Below are 8,447 nucleotides of genomic sequence, written 5' to 3'. Positions count from 1 at the left end.
TGTGATCATATCAATTTGAAATATATCAAATAGGCATGCAGTTATTATTTATTAATTTATTAAATATTAGGGAAAATGCTTATTTATTTTTTTGAATTGCAATATGATGTCTTAATGAATCAGAAATAACTCAATAGAAACGCAGAATTACTTTTTATTGGATGATTAAAATTGATGTGTTTGTTCCTCGCGATTATCTCTAATTAGGTAATTTTCCTATGAATTCTTTTTCTATAATAAAAGTATTAAACAGCATGTTATTTCAGTTTCTTTCTTTTAGAAATTTATAAATGACAAAACTAAATTGCAGTTAACATAATCGTTTTTTTTTTACTTCGGATTTTTCATCTTTTTAAGAAATTTCTATCGAGATTCCTATTTCTATTTTTGATTGAAGATAGAATTGAGAAACACTTAATTGAAATATTTTGCATTAATGCAACAAACATTTATTAATTATTTATTTATTAAAAATTCACTTATAAAATGAGAAAATTGATCCCAATTAAGCAAAATTTTTGGTTTAAACCCTCGAATCCAATTATTATTTTTATTTCTCGTATTTGATATTGTTATGACATTAAAAGAAGGATAGATGAAGAACATAATTATTTTTAAGATTAATTAATTGTATTATTTCATTTCAAAAATATTTCATTTAAAAAAGCTCCGAAAAACATTGCACCAAGTTATTTGTCGATATCACATGTTATTTCATAAAATTACAGCATTAAAGATCATTTGGCAGTTCCAATTAAATTATGCATAATGTATTTTCATTGTGTCTAGAAAACAGTATTGTTTGAAAGACGACTGATATTCATCAGTATATTTAAATTGTAGAAACAAATTCATTTGCGAACAAATAAAGTTAAAAAAAATGTTAATACTCGCTTTTATTAATGTATGCAAAAGAGTTTTTAGTTTTGATATTATCTAATTATAATTTTTACGTTTGTAATACAATATTATAAAAATCTTGAAGTCATTTTTATCTAATTCAGTGCTTAATGGAACCATTATTGTAGAATCTTAATTTTTGAAACGTATTTATTAATCAAGAAATGAATTTCTGAAATATGTTACTGAATTCTTCTTGGTTTTTTTTTTTTTTTTTTTTTTTTTTGTATTTTTCTAAAAGCTTCTGATTAAGTGAATGAAAAATCGGTGAAGTAATTATATCTTTATAACCATAAAATAAATATAATTAAATTAATTGTACATAAACGGTTTACTTTATGTACAATTATAAATGATATGTATATAAAAATGAAAACTCAAAAATGACGAAAAGTCTTAGATAATTTTGTGTAGCTATCGGCTGTTAAAACATCCGCCTAAATATATATTGTGGAATTTCTCAAATTCAAAACAGGATATAATCAAAGATTCTTTGATTTCATAATTCATAATTCTGTTATGAATTCACAATCCCGATCTTTACTTAAATTATTTAAAAAAATATCCCTGGTTAGGATAAATTAGTTCTTTCTGTGGGATTTAAGAAATAATTCTCGCAACTTTGAATCATTGTCCAACAATGAATTCGGACATTGAATGTAAGTGTTATTAATCCTTTTTCCATCTGGTAAAATTTGAAAGTATAAAAGTCACACAATATTGCTATATTTTCAATTAAATTGAATCTTGAATCTTCGAAACTTTAAAAGAAATTACATTACTAGAATAAGAATGTTTGAACCACTCTTCAATTATATATTATGCAATAAAAGATTAAAGGGAGTTTTGGCAATTATTTCCTTTTATTAAAAATCATTATAAAAGAATGTACTACAAGAACACAAAGGTTTTAGTGCTTATACCAAGAAAATATAAAAAAAGAAGCCTAATAATCGATATACATGAAAATATAAAAAGTAAAGCATAATAATCGATATACATATAAGTTTCATTATAAAAAAATCAAGTTATAAGAGAACAAATTCCAAATGTTAAGGAATTGAATAATCCAGTAAGATAGCAAATATCACATCTGTTAATTAACAATAATTAAATGTGCATCAACTGCAAATGTAATTACAGAATAAAGAAAAACCAAATGATGATAGAATTATTCATCAAATGCAAAACTTAAGATCAGAATGAAGTATAGTAATTCTTTGATAGTTGCAACAAATTCGACTAAATATTTTCAATACATATTAAGGTTTCACTGGTGGTAATAAGATTATCCGTTAATCTATTTACAAATAAAGTGTGTAAATATTTATGTTGGAAATATTTTTTTCTTAAAACATATTAAGGGAAGTCTTAAAGAACAATTCTGTTTAATAAATAATTGATGAAACCTAATATTTTGAAAGAGCTTAAAGGTTTTAACTAACCAGTTTCATTAATAACCATAATAAACCAACAAATAAATAAAGAAAAGATAAAGAATAATGGAATTACTCCTAAAAGGCAAAACATTGTATTTTTTTTTTGTTAATTTATAATAATTTGACGAAATATTCTAGTATATATATTAATACTTCATGATAATAAAATTATCCATTTAATTGCTTACAAGTGACTTTTTAAATAATTAAACTTGGAAATATTTTCCCCACCAAATACGCAAATAGATACCTTAAAGAATAATTCCATTTTTAGTAGAGCTTGATAATTTTAAAAAAAAATTTACATTAATGAGGAAACGTTTTATCATTTAAAATTACTTTAAATAGTATATATAATTACTTTGTAAAACAATCTAACTTTTTTTTAAAATTAAATTTTGCGAAAAATCCTTTCCAGATAATATTAATTTTTAAATTTTAGACAGTATTTGTTTAAATTAAGAAATTGTGAAATCTGATTTTTTTTTTTTTGTATTTGAAGGAATAAAAACATATAGAAAATTTTAGTATTTGAATATTTGTTGAAGGAAGTAATTTATGAATTTTATGATTTATAAATTACTTGCCTTTAGAATATTTTGTAAGTAAGAATATCATTTTGTATTTTTGTAAGTAAGAAGATCATTTTTTAAAAATTTCATATAATTTATAAAAATATATGTTTTTTTTTGTTTTTTATTTAAAATTCAATATTCTTTCTCAGATTAATTATATTTCATTTTTTGCAAACTTATTCAATATTGGAAAAATTTTATAAAAAAAATAGAAAAGACTTTAGGGCTCACATTTATAACAATCGTATAAGTCAGAAATAAACAAATATATATTAAAATAGACAGATTTATAAAAAATAAAGGTTTGCAAGCACAATGAAAACAAAGATTACATGTCATGAATGCTTTTTTATTTTGTAAAGACATAATGTAAACAATTGCTTTATTTCTCATTTGAAGCCTCTCACAAATTAATTAACTACCTTTCAACTTTGAAAACATTGATTTTCGAAAACATCTGCAGATTTCGGATGATTTCTCATGAGAGATCAAGGAGGTAGTTTTTCTTCTTGATGACGTTGGGATTTTTTTAAACTTTTTTTTTCTTAGATTCTTCGAATGTAACTAGAAATACTCGAAATACGTACTTTAGTTGATTAAGAGCATTAACTTTTTTCATTTTAAAGTTCATGTTTTTCATTCCCAATTCATTAGTGAGTTGCAAATCATCCTCAAAATAACATCAAACAAACAAAAATACAAATTAGTTTAGATATATGAATTTTTAAATAATAAAATACTAACATAAAATGAGTAAACTTATTTAAAGCTTCTTCAGCAAATATAATTTTATTTTGGCTAAAAAAGTTAATCGATTGTTTCAGTTTTCTCATTTATCCAATATGCATATAAACATACAAGAATCATAACTAGAGAGGCATATAAATATTGGGAATTGTTTACAATGTAAAAATATACAAAAGCAATTTAACAAATTCATTCAATGATCTGTAGAGAGTTTCAAATGGTACAAAAAATAAATATTTGAATGAAGTAAATATTCACTTTGCACTCAATCTCAGAGAATATAAAGTCAAATATTGACTTTGTCAGGAATGTCAATAATAAATTTATTTCAAAGGCATCAAAAATTAATATATTAAATGCAATTACATGCAAAAATGCATATTTAATGAAGCTTATGTTTGCACAGAATTAAACGATTATATTTATACATAATACATTTAGAAAACGTTTCTTTTATGTATTGTTTGTAAAGTAATCATTTATGACAATAATTTAAGTTCTTTTGAAAATAACTATATATTCGCAAAAACATCATAATTATTAATAATTCATTCCGGTTGCCTGAGTCTAACATTTTCAAATGTATAATAAAAAATTCTTCAAATTTTACAATATATTAATTCTATAAAATGGAAATACCTTTTTTTAATTTCATTTTAGTGATATTCATTCCTAATTTTGTTACAGTAATATTGATAAAAACTTACATCAAAGAATTCTACTATAAATTATTTTAGAACGATTAAAACTTTTTATATTTGTCATACAAAATATTTTGAAAACAAACATATTAAACTTTTTATTTCTTTAATTAGGTACAATTCAATGTCAAAAATAATATTTTTCATGGAAACAGGTCTTTAGAAAGAAAAAAAAAACTGATGTTATGTACATAGAAAATAATTTCTTCTCAGTTCTAATAGAAATTTGCAAGAAAACCTTTATTTATTTAATAAAGGGATTCTTTGATAAAGAGAAAAATGGAATATAAATAACTTTTCTCGGATATTTAACTAATATATTTCGAAGATTTTAGAGAATAACCACAAATTTTAAACTTCAAAGCGATAGGAAAATCTAGAAATTGCAAGAAATACGAAATTAAATAAAAATCTTATAATATTATACGCATTTGGGATAATTATTCCAAAAACATTTTCATTGTCTGGTCATTTGATTGCCATATTAAAATAGTTATAGAATTCTCTTGAAGAGATAAATTTTATATTCTTCCTGATAGTTTAAATCATTTAATATCGCAATATAATACATAAATTGATCTTAAGATTTCGAAATTTCAATGCTCCCAACTTATAACCAATGCATATTTCAATGATATATAATTGAGTCCAAATATATCGAAAAACTGCAAAATTCTTTCAATGGATAAACATTATCGAATATGATACCAAATATCACACATCTAGATATTAGTATTTTAATAATTTAGTAATGTTCTTAGTTTTTTTATCTTAGTATGTTCTTAGCATAGAATCGCTCCTATATATATATATATATATATATGTGTGTGTGTGTGTGTGTGTGTGTGTGTGTGTGTATATATGTGCAGGGTGGTCAAAAAAAAAACCTTCCCCTACATATGAAACCCTAGCGGCTTATCCGCTCAACCAATCGAAAAAAAATTTCAGACATATTTGTTGGAAGGTATGCGCTGGAGATTGTGATGATTCTAAACAACGCAGAGCTCACGGTTACGGTTACAGTGAGAGAATTTTGAAATTCTCGAATGACAACACCCACTTTTTCATTGCGCAAATTGATCCGTGTATTGAAAAACCACAAATGGCGTTGGAACGATTAACGTGTGACGAAAATTGCCGCCGTAAAGCATATGCAAAGAAGATCATCATAAAGGACCAATGACAACACAGAGAGGAAAGAGAAAAAATGTTTTTATTGGAATGGAAAGTTATAATTACAGGTTTTCAACGTGTTCACCTTGGCAGGCGACAACCCATTGCATTCGGGAGATTGTGAACAACAATGCCGAAAGTAACATGAAAGGAGGAATCTACATAAATTCACTTGTTATGGCATCTTGCAATTCTGACACATCTAGTGGACCAGGCGTGTACACCTTAGATTTCAGATAACCCCAGAACGAGAAATTCCTAGGAGTAAGTCAGGGGATCACGGTGGCCACGAAACTGCAAAGTTACGAGAGATGACTCTATCATCAAAGTGTTGTTGCAGCACTGGTCGAACACATTGGGCGAAGTGTGGAGGAGCCCAATCTTGCATCCATACAATGTCCCTAATGACATTTCGTTGCTGCAATTCAGGAATAACGGAATTCTGCAACTGTGTCAGAATTGCAAGATGCGATAACACGTGAAGCTATGCAGATTTCTCCTTTCTTGTTACTTTCGGCATTGTTGTCCACAATCTCCCGAATGCAATGCGTTGTCGCCTGCGAAGGCGAACACGTTGAAAACATGTAATTGTAATTTCCATTCCAATAAAAACTTTTTTTCTCTTTCCTCTCTGTGTTGCCATTATTCCTTTATAATGCTCTTCGTTGCATATTCTTTACGGCGGCAATTTTCGTCACACTTTAATTGTTCCAACTCCATTTGTGGTTTTTCAATATGCTGATCAATTTGCGCAATTAAAAAGTGGGTGTTGCCATTTGAGAATTTCAAAATTCTCTCACTGTAACGGAACCGTGAGCTCTGCGTTGTTTAGAATCATCACAATCTCCAGCGCATACCTTCAAACAACCATGTCTTAAATTTTGGTTCGATTGATTGAGCGGATAAGCCGCTAGGGTTTCATATATAGTGGAAGGTGTTTTTTTTTGACCACCCTGTATATATATATATATATAAACAATCATGCCAGAATATTAGTTACATTTCAAATATATTCAATATTCATTTAAATTATGAATCAAATTGCTATGTTTATATAAAAAATATTAAAAATGTTGGATAGTTTTGAAATGCTTAGTTAAATGTTACACAATGAATAGTAAAGGAAATAAATACCCTGTAGCAAGCTATAATCGTTTCACTCCAGATTTTCGAATGGATAAATAAGCAACTGTAAACAACTGAAAATAAATAGTTTCATTTTAAATAATGCGTATTTAAATAAGTAATAGAGAAATGTTTGTACAGTTTTCTGAATACATAAACATTAGGTCATTAAAAATGAAATAACAAGTACTAAAAAATCTTACTTCTTTCGGTACTAAATGTTATCTCTTTTTCCGATTTTTCTTCTGAATATTTTACTCATCACCTAACGCATTTTAAGCTTACACTTTTAGAAAAATACTTTTAAAATTATTTTTATAAACCATGATTTTAATGAAATTTGTTATGAAACCAAATTAAATTTTTAAAAGTTCGATGAGAGATAAAGATTTAAACTATTTATGGAAAACGATAAACATGTGTTTTGCGACGCTTCTGTCCGTGCATATGGTGCTTGTTTGTACGCTCGTCACACAGTTGACAACTCTACAGAGGTCAATCTCATTTATAGTCGAAATAAATTGGCTCCAGTCAAAAAGGTCAATATTCCGCGACTTGAATTGTTAGCCGCACTACTAAATGTTCGCTTACTTCAAAACTTCTGCAGAGAAATGAACATGAATTCTTACACAGCCATACTATGGAGTAATTTAACTGTAATTCTAAGCTGGATAAAGGGAGATCCCAACCGGTGGAAAACATTCATTTGCAACAGAACAACGGATATTCTTCAATACATCACTCCAACACGATGGCGCCACTGGCCCGGTACAGACAATCCTGTGGATCATCTAACCCGTGGTACTTTCCCATCACAACTATCGACTTTGGAGTCTTGGTGGCACAGCCTGAAATGGCTGACACAGAATCCGGAAATTTGGCCTACCAACGATTTATCATCACAGCCGTTGCTCGAAGTTGAATTACAAAAAATGGAGTTTCAATTTTTCTACGTTACAACTTTAGAACCCATTGTAGATATATATCCTTATAATTCTTACACAAAACTTCTTCTTGTGGTTGCCTGGATTCTACGTTTTGTATGAAACTGCAAGTCTCAACCACATATTACTCATGAATTAATTTGTAACGAAATTGAAAAGGCCAATGAATATTGCATCCAAACTGCACAGGTATCAATGCTTCCCGGCTGAAATAGATGCCTTAAAAGGTAGACGCCCCTTGCCAACAAAATAAAAAAATTCCTGTTATAATCCCTTTTTCAAAGATGGCTACTTGCACCTTGGAGGAAGACATTCCTTCTGATACTCAACACCCTTTAATACTTAATGGAAACCATCCCTTTCTCCATCTTTTGATCCAGTACACCCACATACTTCTCCATCATTTAGGTGTACGAATAGTCCTCTCCGAGTTACTCTCTACCTTTTGGATACTAAAAGGATGTCAAGCTATAAAGCAGGTTTTTTACAAATGCCTACCTTGCAAGCTATCCAAGGCGAAATGTGGAAAAAAATTGAAGCTGTTCTGCCTTCTGAAAGAGTTGTGCCGTCTGCTCCATTTACTACAGCAGGAATTTATTTTTCTGGACCTGTGAGTATCCCCTGTTTGAAATCAAGAGACACAGCCTACATAGCACTATTTACTTGTGCAACATCACGTGCATTACACATTGAATTCGTGTCAGATCTTACCACTGACAAATTTTTCCTAGTTCTTCAACGATTTGTTAGTATCAGAGGACTGCCACACACAATCTATACTGACAACGCTACTACTTTTCATGCAACAAATAAGGAACTGGTCCTTATATGTCAAGCTTTGTC

The sequence above is a fragment of the Argiope bruennichi genome, chromosome 8, assembly GCF_947563725.1.
Source record: "Argiope bruennichi chromosome 8, qqArgBrue1.1, whole genome shotgun sequence".
Taxonomy (NCBI): Eukaryota; Metazoa; Arthropoda; class Arachnida; order Araneae; family Araneidae; genus Argiope; species Argiope bruennichi.
This window is presented reverse-complemented; position numbering follows the sequence as displayed.